This window comes from Andrena cerasifolii, unplaced genomic scaffold (genome assembly GCF_050908995.1).
Source record: "Andrena cerasifolii isolate SP2316 unplaced genomic scaffold, iyAndCera1_principal scaffold3416, whole genome shotgun sequence".
NCBI classification, from domain to species: Eukaryota; Metazoa; Arthropoda; class Insecta; order Hymenoptera; family Andrenidae; genus Andrena; species Andrena cerasifolii.
In genome coordinates, this window is record NW_027488307.1 from 943 (window position 1) to 7,310 (window position 6,368).

At 23.0% G+C, this 6,368-nt stretch overlaps 3 pseudogenes; 2 read left to right on the plus strand and 1 right to left on the minus strand.

The window, feature by feature from the left end:
• Window positions 1-254: 254 nt before the first annotated feature.
• Window positions 255-2,369, plus strand: LOC143378341 (cytochrome c oxidase subunit 2-like; annotated as a pseudogene).
• LOC143378339 (cytochrome c oxidase subunit 3 pseudogene) lies at window positions 1,478-3,573 on the plus strand (annotated as a pseudogene).
• A 1,323-nt stretch (window positions 3,574-4,896) lies between these two features.
• LOC143378340 (NADH-ubiquinone oxidoreductase chain 4 pseudogene) lies at window positions 4,897-6,364 on the minus strand (annotated as a pseudogene).
• Window positions 6,365-6,368: the final 4 nt, after the last annotated feature.

Sequence of the window (6,368 nt, forward strand, 5' to 3'; positions counted from 1 at the left end):
TGTTGGGTTAGACGTAGATACACGAGCATACTTTACCTCAGCTACAATAATTATTGCAATTCCTACGGGAATTAAAGTATTTAGATGATTAGCTACTTATCATGGTGCAAAGATAAATATAAATCCACAAATCTTATGGTCACTAGGATTCATTTTCCTATTCACCATAGGAGGTTTAACCGGAATTATATTATCAAATTCATCAATTGATATTATTCTACATGATACATATTATGTAGTTGGTCATTTTCATTATGTATTGTCAATAGGAGCAGTCTTTTCAATTATTGCCAGAATTGTACATTGATTTCCAGCAGTAACTGGATTTTCAATAAATAATAAATGATTAAAAATCCAATTCTTTATAATATTTATTGGTGTAAATTTAACATTCTTTCCACAACATTTCCTAGGATTAATAGGAATACCACGACGATACTCGGAATACCCAGATGTATATTACTGTTGAAATTTATTATCCTCTATAGGAGCAATTATTTCATTAAACAGAACAATTTTATTTATTTTCATTATGCTTGAAAGATTTATATCAAAACGAATTATTATATTTAAATTTAATCAAAGTTCACTAGAATGGTCACAAAATTATCCACCATTCAATCACTCATTCAATGAAATTCCAATTGTAACAAAATTTTAATTATGGCAGAATAGTGCAATGGATTTAAGCCCCATACATAAAATTAAAATTTTTATTAAAAATAGCTACATGAAACATAATATCATTCCAAGATCCAAATTCACCATTTGCTGATAATTTAAATGCATTTCACAATCTAACCATAATCATATTAATCATAATTATTTCATCTACAATAATCACTATAATTAACATAATTAAAAATAAATTTACTAACCGATTCCTTTTAAATAATCACTCCAATTGAAATTATCTGAACAATTACTCCAATAATCATATTAATAACAATCGCAGTACCATCTATAAAAACCCTATACTTTATTGATGAATTATGAAATCCATTCTTTACAATTAAATCAATTGGTCATCAATGATATTGAAGTTACGAATATCCAGATTTTAATAATATCGAATTTAATTCATACATAATTAATGAAATTGAAAACTTAAATACATTTCGTCTTCTAGATGTAGATAATCGAATAATTGTTCCTTACAAAATTCCTATTCGATTAATTACTACATCTACAGATGTAATCCACTCATGAACTATTCCTTCTATAGGTATAAAAATAGATGCAACTCCCGGACGAATCAATCAAATAACTTTATACTCTAACCGAGCAGGATTATTCTATGGACAATGCTCAGAAATCTGTGGATCAAATCATAGATTTATACCAATCGTAATAGAAAGAACATCAATTAAAAACTTTAAAAACTGACTAAACTCATTTTAAAACAATTAAAGAATTAGTTAAAAATAACATTAAATTGTCAATTTAAAATTATTAATAAATAATATTTTTTCATTAGATGTCTGAAATGCAAGAATTGGTCTCTTAAACCATATTATAGTACAAGCGAATACTTCTAATGAATATTAATAATCTTTCATCCCTCAAATAAAACCTATAATTTGATTAATAATAATATTAATAACCTTAATAATAATTATAACAACAATCATTATAAATTTCTTTACAAATACAACACTATCAACTCAAAAAAAAACAAAAAATTAATTCAATTAAATGAAAATGATAACAAATCTATTCTCAATCTTTGACCCATCAACCAGAACAATATTATCCCTAAATTGAATTAGTTTAACAATTCCACTATTAATTTTATCCAATAACTACTGATTTTTACCATCACGAATCAATATAATATGAATACTATTAAATAATTTTATATTCAAAGAATTCAAATTATTAACAAATAAAAAAATATTTATTAACTTAATTATTTTTATCAGCTTAATAAAAATAATTCTTCTATTTAACCTATTTGGACTATTTCCCTACATTTTCACACCTACAAGTCATCTTAATATTAATTTAGCATTATCATTAAGATTATGAATAAGATTTATAATTTATGGATGATGAAAAAACACAAACAAAATATTTATTCATCTAGTTCCAATAAATACACCAACAGTTCTAATAAATTTTATAGTTATTATTGAATCAATTAGAAATATCATTCGACCATGAACATTAGCAATTCGATTAACTGCTAATATACTAGCAGGTCACCTATTACTATCACTTTTAGGTAATTCATTAAATAATTTTCTAATAATTATACCAATTATAATTATTATTCAAAATATACTATTTATTCTAGAAATCTCAGTTGCAATAATTCAATCTTACGTATTCTCAATTTTAAGAACCTTATACTTTAATGAATCAAATTATGACAATATCTAATCACCCATTTCATATAGTTACAGTAAGACCATGACCTATATTAACATCAATTAATATTATAAACACTTTTATAGGAATAATTTTACTATTTCATCTAAAAATAAAATTATTAATATTTTTAAGAATAATCACTCTAATCATATGTATAATTCAATGATGACGAGATGTTATTCGAGAAAGAACATTTCAAGGATTTCATTCACTAACAGTAACTAAATTAATCAAAATAAGAATAATCATATTCATTATTTCAGAACTTCTATTTTTTGTAGCATTCTTCTGAGCATACTTTCATAGATCAATTACACCAAGAATTGAAATTGGTATAAACTGACCACCAACTTCAATTGAACAATTCAACCCATACAATATTCCTTTATTAAATTCAATTATTTTAATTTCATCAGGAATTACAATTACATGAAGACACTACGCTATACTAAATAATAACTTTAAAGAAACAAAAATTAGATTATTATTAACAATTATTTTAGGAATATACTTCACTACATTACAAATTTATGAATATATAGAAGCACCTTTCTGTTTTAACGATAGAATTTATGGTTCAATTTTCTTTATAACAACAGGATTTCATGGTTCACATGTAAATATTGGTTTAATTTTTCTATCTACTTGTTTCATCCGATTAAATATAAATCATTTCTCAAAAATACATCATCTAAATTTCGAAACCGCATCATGATATTGACATTTTGTAGACATCATCTGATTATTTCTATATATTACAATCTACTGATGAAACTTCTAATATATATAGTATAATAATTACATTTAACTTCCAATTAAAAGATTTTAATAAAATAAAATATATATAATTATCTCCATAATAATAATTCTCATCGTATTCTCAATTATCCCTATTTTAATAATTTTTCTAAATATAATATTTACAAAAGTAATTAACAAAAACCGAAAAAAAATAACCCCATTTGAATGTGGATTCAATCCAATAACAAGACCACGATTACCATTTTCAATTCAATTTTTCTTAATTACCCTAATATTCCTAATCTTTGACATTGAAATTATTCTAATCATCCCAATTCTACCACTAATTAAATATAAAATTATAATATCAACAAAATCAACATTCTATTTATTATTATTAATATTAATTATTAGTTTATGAATTGAATGAATATTCTCTTATCTAGAATGAATCAATTAGGATATTAGTTAATAAATAACAATTAAATTGCATTTAATAATTAATTAAACTAGTATATCTTATAAATAATTATATACACAACAATAGTCAAATCTTTAAGTCGAAATTAAAAGTAAATAATTACTTTATATATTAATTGAAACCAAAGTAGAGGTAAATTATTGTTAATAATTCAAATGATTATAAATCCAATTAAATAGGAAATAAAATATAGAACTTCTAATTCTAATCAAAATGTTTAATCATTTATATTTCTAATTTATATAGTTTAAAAAAAACATTATATTTTCAATATAAAATTAATTTAAAATTTATAAATTATATTTAAAAATAAAAATTATTACCTTAATATTTTCAATATTATGCTCTTTTTAAGCTATTTAAATTAATAAATAATTATAATTAGCAAATACATATAAATATAAATTTTTACGATCAAAATTAAATCAAATCGCTTCACATCTAGCAAGTTAATCAAATACATCATTTTATAGATTCTTAATCCTCTAAGAGACTCATATCAGCCCTTCTCAAATCAACTCTCATATCTATAAAAATTAAAAATAAGTCACTTATAAGAAAATTTAAAGAAAATATTTAAAAAGTACATAGAAGCAAAAAAATAAATAATACTCAAGAATCTAGTTATTTCACTTAAATAAAATAGATAGCCCAAAAATATACCATATATATATATCTTTATAATCAGAATCTTATCAAAATTCATCAATATAAAAAAATATTTCCTATAAACCAATTTAGCAAAAACCCTTCCACAAAAAATAGACATCAACATTAAAAATATCATTCTAACTCTAATCAATTTTCTTTCTTTAAGATTTGAAAAAGGGAAAAAACTATAGTAATCCAAAAATAACCAGATTACCAACCGAATAGAATAACTAACAGTAAAAATTATAGATAAATAAAATATTAATATTAATAACAAATTTATTGATCTAACTAAAAAATACTCGAAAATTAAATCCTTTGAATAAAAACCAGATAAAAAAGGAATCCCACATAAACAAAATAAAGAAATAATTATAACAATACTCTTTAAGGGATAAATATAAAATATACCACCATAATTACGAATATCTTGATTATCATTCATTGAATGAATAAAACCACCTACACATAAAAACATTAAAGATTTAAACATTGCATGAATTACCAAATGAAAAAAAGCTAAATCACTCAAACCAAAAAACATAATACTCATTATAAATCCTAACTGACTTAAAGTAGACAATGCAATAATCTTTTTTAAATCAAACTCAAAATTAGCAATTAAACCCGACATCATCATCGTAAAAACAGACACAAAAATTAAAACCCCCAAATCAAAACAAAATAAAACCTCATTATAACGAATTATTAAATAAACACCAGCAGTTACTAAAGTAGAAGAATGAACCAAAGAAGATACAGGTGTAGGAGCAGTTATAGCTGCAGGTAATCAAGAAGAAAAAGGTATTTGAGCTCTCTTAGTAAATATAGCAATAAAAATAAAAACCATTATAAATCTATCAAAAGAATACAACATTAAATTTCATGATCCAACAAATGCGCCAAACCTGATCAGCATTAGCAAACCAATGTCTCCTAACCGATTGCATAAAATAGTTAATATACCAGATCTATAAGCAATATCTCTCTGATAATACACTACTAAACAATATGAAATCAGGCCCAGCCCATCCCAGCCTAATAAGATACTTAAAATATTAGGCCTTAAAATCATTAAACATATAGATAAAACAAACAAAAAAATAAGATACTTTAACCGATCAATACTCTTATCACCAGATATATAATCCATACTATACAAAAGAACTATTGAAGAAATAATCAAAACCACACCTAAAAAAATTATACCAGTATAATCAATATAAATAGTTATTCTAAAAACCAAAGAACCAACCTCAAAAATTGTTCAGTCAAATACACATAAAAATAAATTTATATATATGTATACTCCAAACACAATATATGCAATCCCACAAAAAAATATGAATACAACAAAAATAATAATTCTGAAGATTATTTAAAGTAAAAAATACATCTTTGATCCCACAAATCAAAATTTTTAATTAAACTATTTAAATAATAAAATATAGATAAATTCAAAAACAAAAAATTTAAAGGAATTCAATGAATAAGCAAAACAAAATAATTTACTACAATACCTCTACTTATTTTAAGTCATAAATTAGAATTTCCATGACAAATATATCTATATATATACAATGAATAAACAAATCTAAAAAATGAATATAAGACTAGACCAATAAAAATAAACTTCATTCATATAACAAGACTAATTATTAATATAATTTCACCAACTAAATTTAAAGAAACAGGTGAAGCTATATTAGAAGAACATAATATAAATCAAAACATTGCTATTGACGGTATACAAATTAATAAACCCTTATTAATAATTATTAAACGACTGTTTGTCTCTCTATAAAATACATTAACTAAATAAAATAAACCAGATGAACATAAACCATGAGAAATTATTAAAACATATGAACCAATTATTCCCAATTTAAGTAAAGTAAATATACCTCCCAATAATAAACTCATATGAACAACCGATGAATAAGCAACCAAAACCTTTAAATCAACCTGACGTAAACAAACACATCTAAGAAAAACACCACCCATAATTCTAAAAATTAATATATATTTAGATAAAAAAACTGAATTTAAATAAAAAATCATTAAAAATCGAAGTATTCCATAAGTACCCAATTTCAACAAAATCGACGCCAAAACCATAGAT